The sequence below is a fragment of the Dromiciops gliroides genome, chromosome 1 (assembly GCF_019393635.1).
Source record: "Dromiciops gliroides isolate mDroGli1 chromosome 1, mDroGli1.pri, whole genome shotgun sequence".
Lineage (NCBI taxonomy): Eukaryota > Metazoa > Chordata > Mammalia > Microbiotheria > Microbiotheriidae > Dromiciops > Dromiciops gliroides.
Window position 1 is genome coordinate 719848243 of NC_057861.1, and position 14983 is coordinate 719863225.

Below are 14983 nucleotides of genomic sequence, written 5' to 3' on the forward strand. Positions count from 1 at the left end.
ATTATGCATAGTTTTTTGTGTTATGATTAACTAACAACAGTATTTCCATATTATTATAAATCAATACATGGCCTTCATATTAAATATTCATTATAGACTTCTCAAAGCTATGGAAATTTGGCTGGAGATATTTGAATTAGAGACTATAGACTATAATAAAACAACATTTATCTTCTTTCAATTTGTCAGAAGATAATTGGGCATAGTCTGAGTTCTTTCATGAAGGACTAACTCCTGGAAAGCTAGTTTGACTATTTGAAGGGTAGAGACCGATTGAATGGTGATATTGTCTTCTTAGTAGGAGAAAAATTCCTGGCAGATTTTGAGGTTCTCCATATGCTCTTACTTGGTTGATTAGGATTCTGAATGAGACATTTACCATAGGTATACAGGAAACAATTGGTAGATATATGTCTATAATGATTTTACATATGTGTATATGTATGTACCTATGCATGTGTGTATATATAACATAAGATATAATGAAAATGTTCATCATATACTTGAAAACATTTAATTTCTATGCACATTGAACTTTTATTTCATGTTGACAGTAAGCTTCAAATTTTGGAACGTTTTGAAATAGTTCTGGCATTCTTCTTTTGAGTGTCTCAGAATATCAGCTTTTTATGAAATTAGAGCAGGTTATTCCAAAGGTCTTTTCTAGGTCTAAAATTCTGAGATTTCGTGTTGGTATTGTATCAGTTTGTAATATAAACAAAAAATATTTTAATCTATTTTTTTCTGAGTGGAAACAATCTTCATTAAATGATCATCAATCTCCCAGGGGAAGTTATATAATGTTTGGGGGCTTGACATAATCAGAACTAAAATGAGTAGGATTTTTAGAATTTTGGGGGAGTAATTTGTAATTATGTATTAAAATTACCAACATAATCATAAATTTTATATAGTAATTTCTGTGTTAAGAATAGACCTTGATAGTATTATGAATCAGCAACAAAGAATATATATTTTAAGGTTTGAATTGAGTAATAAAAATGAATCAGTTCATTGTTCTAGGACTGATGAGGGAGTGTCCTCATATAAGAAATAGGAAAGTATGGCTATAGGAATGGGTAGGATTCTGAATGAGACATTTACCATAGGTACAAAGGAAACAATTAAGTATCTAGATTCTCAATTGGAAAATCACTGGTGATGGTGTGTGTCATGTTTTGGAGGGGATGGGAGAATGAGACTTTCTGATTAACCTGCCATTTGTCTACAATATCCAAATAGTTTTTGCCATTTTGTTATCATTACATAAAGGGAAATTTTAACAGTATCATTACTCAAATCAAGAATGGAAAATAATGAAAGCCTCCTTTTCTGGTACCTCAAGTACTATAAAAGAATGAAGATGGACAAATAAGCATATTACAATGAAGCCTGTAAAGACATTTACTGAACAGTGAAAAATTAGGGTACAAAAAGCATAGCCAAGGACATTGTGCATGAATAATCACATAAATAAAAATAAACGACAAAGAAAACTTAAGTGACCTAGATCACATAAGATTGGGATAAAAATTAAACCTGTCGTATTGGTATAGGGAAATTCTGGATCAGGTAACTTCTCTACCAAAGCAAGTCAGCGTAGAGAACTGATGACAGCACTTAGAAATTGATTGAGCTTTTCCAAAATCACACAGTGTCTCTTAGAGGCAGGTATTAATTCCAGGTTTTCCTGGCTTGTAAGTGACATTTTTATCAACTAAGATAATTGATTACCTGGAGGTAGAAATTGAAAAAAATAGTGTTTTGATATTTTATACATCCACATCAAATATGCAAACATTGAGGTGAGTCAATGTAAAAAAAATAGAAAAAAGAAAATAATAAAAGATGATTTTTGCTACCAACTGTTGCCACTAAGGAACTCTCAAGTCCTCTTCCAGATAAAGCATTCTAGGAGCAAATGAAGGTTTCATAATATGACAACTTTTTTCAAAGTCACTTAGAAAAATATTTTTTCCATCCAAATATATAGCCATGTGTTCCATTCAAACTCTGCCTGAGTATGAATTTAATTTAACAAAAAAGAATAAATTATACATCAAGAAACCTTTACCTTAAGCTACTAAATTTTAGTCAAAAATTGTTTCCCCTCAATATGCTGTAACCCTACAATGTATGCATCCAACTTCATTTCCTGAGAGCTTTCTAATTAGCTTCCTGGGCAATTGCTCTATTTTTGCAACCTTATTAATCTACTGGATTCATCTCAATAAAGTATTTATTCAGTCTTGACTTTTTTCTTTTGCTTCCTATTTGTCTTTGAGAAATTGGCATTTATCTTCCTCAGTTCTTAGAGTTAATCATAAAATCATGGAAATTAGTCATGCAAAAGGCCTCACTATTCTCTCTTTCAAAGCTACTGCTGTTTGCTTCATTATTTGGTACTAATTTAGCCTTATCTGATGATTTATGAAACAAACTCAATTTGCAAGATTTCCTACTGCCTCAGTATAGAGTATGTATGTGTGAGTGTGTGTGTGTGTATGTGTGTGTGTTGTGGTGTGGTTTTTATCACTCCAAAGTCATGTCTGTTTTACAAAAAATCACTATTTATGCAAAGTTTGTTCAAGATATAGTAAAAAGTTGTCTCCCTACAAAAATGTTTATAGCAGCTCTCTTTGTGGTGGCAAAGAATTGGAAATTGAGTGAATGCTCATTAATTGGGGAATGGCTGAGCACGTTGTGGTATATGAATGTAATATAATACTATTTTGCTATAAGAAATGAAGACCAGGCAGATTTCAGAAAAACCTTGAAAGACTTAAGTGGACTGATGCTGAGTGAAGTGAGCAGAACATTGTTCACAGTAACTGAAACATTGTGTGATGATCAACTGTGATAGACTTAACTCTTCTCTGTAGTACAATGATCCAAGACAATTTAAAATGATTCATGATGGAAAATGCTTTACATATCCCGAAAAAAGAACTTTGGAATCTGGATGCAGATTGAACTATATTATTTCTACTTTCTCATTTTAACTTTTTGAGATTTTCCTCTTTTGTTTTGATTGTTCTTTCATGACATGACTAATGCAGAAATGTGTTTATTATGATCATGCATAAATAACCTATATCAGATTGCTTTATGTGTTGAGGAGGGTGGAGAGGGAGGGAGAAAATTTTGAAACCTAAAATCATATAAAAACAAATGCTGAAAGCAATCTTGACATGGAACTGGAAAATAAATACTTTTATGATTAAAAAAAAAGGAGGCTATCTCCCTATAATTCTTTAATGAAAAATTGATTAAATTGAATTCACTTCAACAATCAGTCATGTATATGAAAAGACAACAATCGAACTGGTCTGTTGATGAAAGAAAATAGTAAACTCTGTCAAACCTCTGACTAATATTTTTTATTAATCACTATATCTTTCTGCGAATTTAAAAAGGAAATGATTATATATAAGCCTCCTTAAAACTTTGATGAATCTGGGCTCTGATCAGTTAAGGTCATTTATCTAGTGGGATAGAAACAGCTTGATGTCTTCTAACATTCTAGTACTCTTGCCCTTAAATCGTCCATTGGCAGTCTATCTGACCTAAGGACCTTGTTCTTAATATTATGACTATTAGTGCAGTATACATGTCTAGCTATTATCTTTGCTCTTGGTTAATGATTTCTCATACACTAAAATATAGTACTATCTTAATAATTTTCCCTTACTTTGACAAATGCATCCTTTTCTTCCTTCCTTCCTTCCTTCCTTCCTCCCTTCCTTCCTTCCTTCCTTCCTTCCTTCCTTCCTTCTCTTCTCTCTCTCTCTCTCTCTCTTTCTCTCTCTCTCTCTCATATCAGACCAGCTTCATGGTTTTTTTACCTGCATAAATTCCCTTTTCATCCCCTCTCAAAAAATCTAGGGGCAACGGTTAGAATGAAACACAGGGATGTGTCTCACAAAGGGCATTGGTGTTAGAGGAATGTCATTAAGGCAGTAAAATATTCTGTGCAAAATGTTTAATGATTTGGTAAAAGTGGGATGTATATGTAGTATCATGTTCTCCCTCCTGCCTTGTGATGCTATCACTAGCCAAAGTGATTCTTATTTCTGTAGGGAAGGGAAATGATAGCTGTTTTTTCATCTCTATTGGTTCTGCACACAGTCCCTTCATTGATCAATATGGATTCCCTTCACCAGCTGTCTGTATGTGTGTTGCAGAACTTAGAAGGTGGAGGCTTGTTTGCAGGATTTGAATGTCAGGATTTCCAGTAACAGCTGTGCTATATGTCCCTTCAGTAAAGGATGGGAACTTCAAGGAACCATCATATTCTGCCAAGAGCCCAATCAGTTCAAAGGTTTTGTTCAACTGGTCAGCTTCAGAGTTTTCACAGAAGACATACTTCCTATGGAACATCTTTGAAGATGCAGCCAACACCCCACATGTCTACAGGTATTGCATGTGTTGTCTTGAGGAGAACTTCAGGGGACTAGTAACAAAGACTGACTACCACAGGTGTGAGTGCCATCTGCAGCTGAAGATCCAAGCCAAAGTAAGCCAGCCACACTGTCCACTACTGATTTCAAGTATCTTTTCTGCCTTTAGTTCATGGTGGACTATGCAGTTGGCATGAAGAAAGACTATGTTTCTTTAAAACCTTCTAATTAGGTCTTTAATGCACTCAAAGGGCAGCCCTGGTTAATGGGCCTTGTCCAGAAACATCCTTAATTCCTCATCCACATGCTCCAATCCCATAGTTACTTGGTCTCTTGGTCAGTTCAGCAGTTGAAAAGACATCCATCAGAAGGACAACACTGGAATGCTCAAAGACTTCTAGCATGTCACAATCTTGAGTGCCATGAAGTGGCTGCTGTGGGGTCACAGGCCTCATACATCATCCCATAGGCATTAACCCCAATCTTAGCCCTTGTTTTTTTACTGATGAATGTCCATCCTGGGCCTCCTTTGATGCTGGGGGCCACACTTCATGAAGCAGGTATAATTATTAAGGCACTAGAACTTTCCTGGAATATCAATGTTGGATAATTCAATCATGAGGGTTCAGAGGGGGCAGGTATCACCGTAGACTTTCATGGTTGAGAGCAGATCCCTTTCCCACAAGAGGTTCTTTTCTAAACATTTTATTACTCTATTATAAAATCCCACTCTAATCTTATGGTTTGATATAAAAGGATTCTCATTGATGAGTGACATTGCAAATTCAATTTGGACTGCTGAGAAAAGAAGAAACTGAAGCTGATAAACATCAATCATATTCAAATGCCATATTATTCCATTTGAGCATAACTTACTTATACTGTCTCCATTCATTCTCCTGGATGTAATATGCTAAGCTATTTATTTTTCCTAAAACATTTAGAAATTTCCAACAAAGTGTATTGATGTGATTGCTATTAGCAATGAGTGAGTTGCATGAGGTGTCAATACGAAGAAGTCTTCCTGGCAGGGAGAAGAATAACAGATGGAGAGGTAAGATCCTTATAATTACAGCTGAGTAGTCAGCCCAAGGGAAGGTTTATTTAGGCACACTTTGTTAGACAAGACAAGATCCAAATCTGAATCCTGGAGAAAACTGGTAAGAATCATTTCAGTCTGACTAATGCCTTGCTTGCTTAATATGTAATCAAGTTCTTCAGGTCTAAAACCAAATATAGGAAAGGATATATATCTATATATCAATAACTGTATTATATATTATATATGATATAAATATAGATATATATCTTGTCCTATACAAAATTATAAATAATAGTATATATAATATATAATCTATCTATTTATGTATTTATCTATCATCTATCTATCAACTTTCTACTTCTATACTAGGTTTTAGACCTCTCTCTCTCCCTCTCTCTATCTCTCTATATATACATATATATATATATACATATATATATATATATATATATATATATATATATACACAAACATATACATATGCATTTTATAGCTAGCTATCTAGAGATGGACATCATTTAGAATGTGAAACTTTAATCATGATGATCCTTGGAGGTGATACTCTAAAACTACATAATGCTACAATTCAGAGACTAATGTAGAAATCAAACAAGGATCAAGATGCATGTATTACATACCTGCAATATACCAGTTACAAAGGATATAAAAAAAAAAGAAATAAAAGCCTCTGTCCTAAAGGATATCTCTTTATATATTTATTTATATATTTTTATAGAGATCTAGATCTAGATATCCAGAGATCTATCTACATGAATATCTAAATCAATATATATATATATATGTCCATAAAGATCTCTCTATAAATACTGATGTATAGATAGATATGAAATTACATGTACACATAGTAGTATATACAGGTATAAATGCAGTGAATACAAGTTGCGATGTTTGAAATCTAATGTGGGTCCTAACCTGCCCTCAATGTGGGGGAGAAACTAGCTAAGATTTACCAACAAATTCAGCAAGAGTTTAGACTTTTAAGGATTTATTAAAGAGTAAAGACAACACATAGGATACCATAACACCAGAAAAGTCTATCTACTTTCCTCTCTTTTTCTCTGTCCACATTTTCTCTGTCTCCCACCAAGCCAAAGTCCTAGATGAAAAGAGGGACCCTCCTTTTTCTCCTGTCTGCTGCCACATGCCTATTCCTCATGAAAAAAAAAATCTAGCAAGATAACCTCTGCTTCCTAGTTCCTGTCTCCCTCCCCAAAAGGGGAGGTCCTTCAGTCTAATTTGTTGAGAGTGGTCTCCTGCTGATGTCAGTAGTCCATAGCCTCTGAGAACAACATGTCACTCAGGGCCAGCCAGGTGTTGTCTCCATCCAATCACCCTTAAGTAGTTTCTCACCCAATTAAATCAATTCCAAGTGAATCCTCAGGTGGGACTCCTGGGTATCTGCCAAATCCCATTATTTTATCACAAAAGAAAAGTCTTATGAGGAAGGAAGTTGGAATAGCTGACATCTAAGATCCTACCCAGATCTAAGTCTATGAATCTTTAATGATAGGGAAAAGGAATGGAGACACAGCATGTTCCACTGATTACATAGTTCCATTGGATGTCAATCCAGTTCTCCAGGGCCTGATTCCCTATGGACCAACCAATCTTCTCTACATTGGATCACCAACTGTGGGCAAGTGGTTCCTTCCTAGACAAAATAAATTTTTCTTCCTTCCTTCCTTCCTTCTTTTCTTTTTCTTTCTTTCTTCCCTTCCTCCTCCTCCTCCTCCTCCTCCTCCTCCTTCTTCTTCTTCTTCTTCTTCTTCTTCTTCTCTCTCTCTCTCTCTCTCTCTCTCTCTCTCTCTCAATATTCTTGATTCACCAAGTCACCAACTCCTATATTAGGTTACAGGCAGAAACTGTGATCTAAATTGGCCAGCCATCCTACTAAAAAACTTTGGTTTCTTTATTATAATACATGACATTAACACAGATAATTCCACAAACCATTATATTGTAACACATCTAAAAGATACATATGACTCCCAAACAAGGTGAGCCATGAGATTTTCAAATTAAATAAGCAGCCCCCCAAAAATCTATCTTTGGATGAACAAATTCCTCTTTTATTCCTGCTCCAAATCATATAGTATTTGTTTTGCCCTTGACTAAATGTATAAACATAACAACCCCAGATTGTTCTTGATGTTGTTGTTAGTCATTTTTTTCTCAAAGAGGACCATGGCATTAGAAGGTGATGTTATGAGGTGCAATGAATTGGATTTTAGTGAGGCAGGGCTGTGCAACATCACCAACCACACTCCCTTTTCCACAGTCATCTGAATCCAGTGGCAAGATATCCATCAGGGTGACTGGAGATGGACCTGGATGTTCAAGGCAATAAGGTTAAGTGGCTTACCCAAGATCATATAGCTACTAGTGTCAAATGCCTGAGGCTGGATTTGAACTCAGTTCCTCTTGACTCTAGGACCTATGCTCTATCTACTGTGCCATTTAGCTGCCCCAATTATCCCAGATAGACTTTAGGGCAAGCCAAAATGCCTTTATTCCCATATTTCTGTTATGGGCCTAGCAACCCAGAAGTTCTCTGGGGTACATCAAAAAAACCCCTTCTCCTTGAGAAACTAAACCAAAGGACAGACACACCTAAAGAGATAAGTGGCACCAGATATTAGGACTGGGTTAGTTCCAGAACCACCACGCTTCATTCCAGTCTTCCCTACCACTGGGGAGATAAGGTGTGGCTGCTGCCTTTGTGGTGGGAGGAGGAGAGAGATGGCTTGAGAGACCCTCAGTCATCCCTCATCCAACTACCCCATCCACCACCAGTGGGGGATGGTCCTCCCCAATAAGGGAACTTTCCACAGTCAGATGATCACCCCCATCAGTCCTCTATAAAAGTATCTTCCTGTTTCCTGATCAAGGAGATAAGTATCTCAGAGCCATGCCTCTGTGCTATCTATGCCTTCTCCCCATGAGAAGAACTCTAAAGATTTCTCTCTTGGTTTCCTTTCCCCAGCCCCTGAATGAACTATTATTTTATTCTACTGGATTTGTGTGCAAGAGGGTATAATTCTTTTTTTTTTTTTTTTTTTTTTTTTTTTTTGGGGGGCAATGGGGGTTAAGTGACTTGCTCAGGGTCACACAGCTGGGAAGTTTCAAGTGTCTGAGGCCAGATTTGAACTCAGGTACTCCAGAATCCAAGGCCAGTGCTTTATCCACTGCGCTACCTAGCTACCCCTGGGTATAATTCTTTAAAGAGGAATTCCTAAGAACCCCAAACTCTGTCCCAACCCCCCTAACTCTATTTTTCCCATAAAAACAAACAAAAACATTTCTAACCCCAGCCCCTAAGCTCAGTGCCTAGTACATATATCAAACATTTAGAAAACCCTCATTTATTGATTGATTAATATGTAACGTGCCTTATCAACACAAAACATTATAAAATGTAAGCTATAATTACCATATGCCAAGAAAATTTCAGTGTTAAAGAATGGAATGCTCAAGATGAAAGTAGTGTATAGCCAGCTACATGTTTGTGTCCTAATGTCCCTATGGCTAGTCAAAAAACAGTCTAAACACATTAAATACTTAACTTCAAAGCAAGTCCTGTATACTAGATAATAGTTTAAGGACGTCTGGCTTATATCTATCTTATCTCCTTAATGAGCGATAAAGAATCTGCAATTCATGGAAGCATAAATCTTCTAAGGTAAATATAAATGAAATATAGAATATTTGTTTAGAAGAATATGGACATTTACCTTGGATCCAGAAATTAAGTCGCCATTGTGACATGCATTGGTTATGTTAGCTTGTTCCACAAAATATGAAATTTTGTTCATTCTCAAGGGGGAAAAAATCATTTTTTCTGTTTTCAAAACGTCAAAGGTTTTAAGGCAGTTGTTGGCAGCTAAAGACTGCATATTTCATTTGTTCTGTATAGGGACACAAGGCAGAATATGGCCTCAAGCATTCTAGGTAGAATTATACATCATTATCTCTATTTGGCCCTGAAAACTTTCAGAAAGACTGTGTTAAGTATGTAGAGCACCGAGGATCTTGTGACTTTAGTGACTTTCTAGACAATTGAGCCTTATATTAACATTTTGTGGTTCAGAGAAAGCACATCTATACATTGTTTTTCCCTTTATATCAACAAAAGAATTTTGAATGAAGAAATCACTTTAAGAATCACCAATTTAAATATGGTAGCTGTCTCTATATAAAAAGGCCTTTGTTCCTGACTTTTTTTTTTTACCTTTAAATGGGATTGTAAATTCCATTCTTCTCTATACTGTCCTTCAACCCCTACAATAATTATACATTGAAATATATAGTAGGGGTTACTATGTTTATTGTTTTTAGATTTGTTTTCTTTTATATACTGAGGGTAAGGGGAGAGAGGAAAATCAAATCACAATCTCCTGCCTACCATTTTTTATAGATATTAAAACCATGGTTAATGGCATTCACATTTTAGTTGCTGCAAGTAGTTACAAAACCATTTTTATTTATTGTGTATAATTTTAAAGGACTAATAATGTGCTTATTTAAATTGTTAGCCTAATTTTCCTCAAGATGAGGGGGTGGGCTAGATGGAACTAAGTTTCCATTCCTGTATTCAAGTCAATTCCATGATTATAGCACACACACACACACACACACACACACACACACACACACACACACTTTTAGAACCAACAAAGTAGGCACTTCTGTCATAGATATTACCTTCATATAATCCCAGAACATTAAGTGGACTCAATGTATTTATCAAAATTATTTTTCTCAATTACGTTTAGTTTTTTAACCTTCCTTTAAAAAAATGATTTTCAAAATCTCTCCTTCAATACCTTCCATCTAACCTCAATAAGAAGGCTAGCAATTTGATATTGATTATACATATTTAGTCATGAAAAATATTTCCATTTTAGCCATGTTGCAAAAGAAAATGTAAATCAAAACAAAAATAGAATAAAAATAATATTTAAAAATATGCTTTGGGGCAGCTAGGTGGTGCAGTGGATAAAGCACTAGGTCTGGATTCAGGAAGATGTGAGTTCAAATCTGGCCTCAGACACTTGACACTTACTAGCTGTGTGACCCTGGGCAAGTCACTTGACCCTCATTGCCCAGCAAAAAGAAAAAAAAATGTATGCTTCCATCTGCATTTGGAATCTGTCAATTCTTTCACTGGAGGTGGATAGCATTTTTCAGTTTAAATGCTTTAGAGTGACAGCTAGGTGGCACAGTGGATAGAGCACTGGCCCTGGATTCAGGAGGATCTGAGTTCAAATCCGGCCTCAGACACTTGACACTTACTAGCTGTGTGACCCTGGGCAAGTCACTTAACCCTCATTACCCCACCAAAAAACCAAAACAAAACAAAACCATATATTGCTGCAATCTCCTAGCTAATATTTCATTTATTCATTTTTATTTGTTTATTCCTTTATTTGTTCATTTGTCATTTATTTATTTATTGTATCAATATTTATTAGGAAAATTGGTCTATAGTTTCCTCTCTCTGATTTTGCTCTTCCTGGTTTAGGTCTAAGCACCATATTTGTGTCATCAAAAGAATTTGGAACGATTCTTTCTTTGCTTATTTTTCCAAATAGTTTTAAAATGAATTGTTCTTTAAAAATTTGGTAGAATTTATTTGTGAATCCATTTGGTCCTGGGTATATTTTTTTCTTAGAGTGCTTATTTATGGCTTACTCAATTTCTTTTTCTAAAATTGATTATTTAAATATTATATTCCCTCGTATGTTGATCAGGGCAATTTATATTTTTGTAAATATTCATTTATGTCAAATTGATATGTTTATTAGTATATAATTTGGTAAAATAACTTCTAATAATTGCTTTAATTTTATCTTCATTGGTGGTGAATTAACCATTTTCATTTTTATGCTAATAATTTGGGTTTCTTCTCTTTATTTTAAAAATCAAATTAACCAATAACTTATTTATTTTATTTATTTTTTCATGGAAATAATTCCCAGTTTTATTTAATAAGTCAATGCTTTTTTCTTATTTTCAATTTTTATTAATATTTCATTTGATTTTTTCAGGATTTTAGGTTGGTGTTTAAATGGGGATATTTAATTTTTTGGGGGGGGTTTCTTCTCTCTATTTTAAAAATCACATTAACCAATAACTTATGTATTTTTTCATGGTAATAATTCCCAGTTTTATTTAAAAAGTCAACGTTTATTATTCTCAATTTTTATTAATATTTCATTTGATTTTTTCAGGATTTTCAGTTGGTGTTTAAATGGGGATATTTAATTTTTTCTTTTTCTATCTTTTTTAGCTGCAGGTCCAATTAATTGACCTACTTTTTTCACCATTTTGTTGATGAAAGCATCTAGAGATATATATTAAGTACTGCTTTCACTGTATTCTGATTGGGATGTTGTCTCATTATTGACATTTTTAATGAAATTATGGTTCCTATTATTTTTTTTGACCCACTCATTCTTTTTTTCCTAATAAAAGTATTTTACTTTTTTTCCAGTTACATATAAAGATAGTTCTCAACATTTGTTTATACAAGCTTTCCAATTTCAGATTTTTCTCCCTCCCTCCCCCCTCCCCTAGAAAGCAGGCAATCATATATATATATATATATATATATATATATATATATATATATATATACATTAAACATATTTCTGTATTAGTCATGTTATAAGAGAAGAATCAGAGCAATGAGGAAAAACCTCAAAATAGACAAACAATAGGACCAGAAACAAAAGAAATACTATGGTTCAATCAGTATCTATACTCCACAGTTTTGTTTTTTTCTCGATTTGGAGATCCCCTTCCATCATGAGTCCCCCAGAACTCTCCTGTACCATTGCATCATTGAGAAGAATCTAGTCCATCACAGTAGATCAACACACAATGCTGATGATACTGTGTGCAGTGTTCTTCTGGTTCTGCTTATCTCACTCATCATTATTTCATGCAAGTCCTCCCAGGTTTCTCTGAACTCCTACTGCTCATCTTTTCTTACAGAACAATAGAATTCCATTACATTCATATACCACAACTTGTTCAGCCATTGCCCAATTGATGGGCAACACCTCAATTTCCAATTCCTTGCCACCACAAAAAGAGCAGCTATAAATATTTTTGTACATGTAGGTCCTTTCCCCCTTTTTATGATCTCTTTTGGAAAAAGACCCAAAAGTGGTATTGCTGGGTCAAAGGATATGCACAGCTTTATAGCCCTTTGGGCATAATTACAAATTGCTCTCCAGAATGGTTGGATCAGTTCACAGCTCCACCAACAATGCATTAGTGTTCCAATTTTTCCACAGCTTCTCCAACATTTATTATTTTCTGTTTTTGTCATTTTAGCCAATCTGATAGGTGTCAGGTGGTACCTCAGAGTTGTTTTAATTTGCATTTCTCTAATCATTAGAGATTTAGAGCATTTTTTCATATGGGAATAGATAACTTTCGTTTCTTCATCAGAAAACTGCCTATTCATATCCTTTGACCATTTCTCAATTGGGCAATGACTTGAATTCTTATAAATTTGATTTAGTTCCCTATATATTTTAGAAATGAGACCTTCATCAGAAGTATTGGCCACAAAAATTGTTTCCCAGCTTTTGGGATCCATTCTAATTTTGGATGCATTGCTTCTGTCTGTACAAAACCTTTTTAATTTAATGTAATCAAAATCATTCCTTTTGCATTTCATAATGTTCTCTATCTCTTCTTTGGTCATAAACTGTTCTCCTTTCCCAAGAACTGAAAGGTAGACTATTCCTTCTTCTCCTAATTTACCTATGGTATCACCACTTATTTCTAAATCATGTACCCATTTTGACCTTATTTTAGCATAAGGTTTAAGATGTTGGTCTATGCCTAATTTCTGCCATACTATCTTCCAGTTTTCCCAGCAGTTTTTGTCAAAGGCTGAGTTCCTATCCCAGAAGCTGGAGTCTTTGGGTTTATCAAACACTACATTACTAATGTCATTTACTACTGTGTGTCCTGTGCCTAGCCTATTCCATTGATCCTCCACTCTATTTCTTAGCCAGTACCACATAGTTTTGATGACTGTTACTTTATAGTAAAGCTCCAGGTTTGGTAGAGCTAACCCACACTCCTGTGCATTTTTTTCTATTATTTCCCTGGATATTCTTGAATTTTTGTTTTTCCAGATGAATTTTGTTATTATTTTTTCTAGTTCTATAAAATCATTTTTAGGTAGTCTGATTGGTATGACACTGAATAAGTAAATTAATTTAGGTAGTATTTTCATTTTTACTATATTAGCTCTTCCTATCCATGAGCAATTGATATCTTTCCAATTATTTAGATCTGATTTGATTTGTGTGAAAAGTGTTTGTAATTGTGTTCATAGAGTTACTGGGTTTGTCTTGGCAAGTAGACGCCCAAGTATTTTATATTATCTACCGTTACTTTAAATGAAATTTCTCTTTCTATCTCTTGCTGCTGGACTTTGTTGGTCATGTATAGAAATGCTGATGATTTATTTGGATTTATTTTATAACCCGCTACTTTGCTAAAGTTGTTTATTATTTCAAGTAATTTTAGGATTCTTTAAGTATACCATCATATCATCTGCAAAAAGTGATAGTTTTGTTTCCTCCTTGCCTATTAGAATTCCTTTAATTCCTTTTTCTTCTCTGATTGCTAATGCTAACATTTCTAGTACAATAACATTAATGAACTACCTAAGAAAAAATCCCCAGGGCCAAATGGGTTTACAGGTAAATTCTACCAAACATTTAAAGAAAAATTAATTCCAATATTATACAAATTATTTGGAAAAATAGCTGAAGAAGGAGTTCTACCAAATTTGTTTTATGACACAATATATGGTGGTGATACCAAAACCAGGCAGAGCCAAAACAGAGAAAGAGAATTATAGACCAATTTCCCTAATGAATATTGATGTTAAAATCTTACATAACATATTAGCAAGAAGATTACAGCAAGTGATCACCAGGATAATACATTATGACCAGGTGGGATTTCTACCAGGAACACAGGGCTGGTTCAACATTAGGAAAACTATTAACATAATCAACCACATCAATAAGCAAACTAGCCAAAATCATATGATTACCTCAATAGATGCAGAGAAAGCTTTTGACAAAATACAGCACCCATTCCTAATAAAAACACTAGAGAGCTTAGGAATAGGTGGAGCTTTCCTTAAAATAATAAACAGTATTTACCTAAAACCATCAGCAAGCATTATATGTAATGGAGATAAGTTAGAGGCCTTCCCAGTAAGATCAGGGGTGAAACAGGGATGTCCATTATCACCCACTTGTTCTTTACAATAACATTATTTAATTTCCAAATGTTTTTTAATGTTTCCACAAGCTTTAATTTAATATTTTAGTGTGTTATGATCTGAAAAGGATACATTTAAGATTTCTGTGTTTTTTTGGCAGATTTTATGCCCTAATATGTGGCATATTCTACAGTTAGATTTACCTAGTTCTGAGTAGAAATTCGATTTCTCCCACTATTTTAGTTTTCATGTCTATTT

At 34.3% G+C, this 14983-nt stretch overlaps 1 pseudogene; it reads right to left on the minus strand.

Annotated features, from left to right (window-relative positions):
* Positions 1-4133: 4133 nt before the first annotated feature.
* LOC122753870 overlaps positions 4134-14983 on the minus strand; it is a 39719-nt pseudogene continuing 28869 nt past the window's right edge.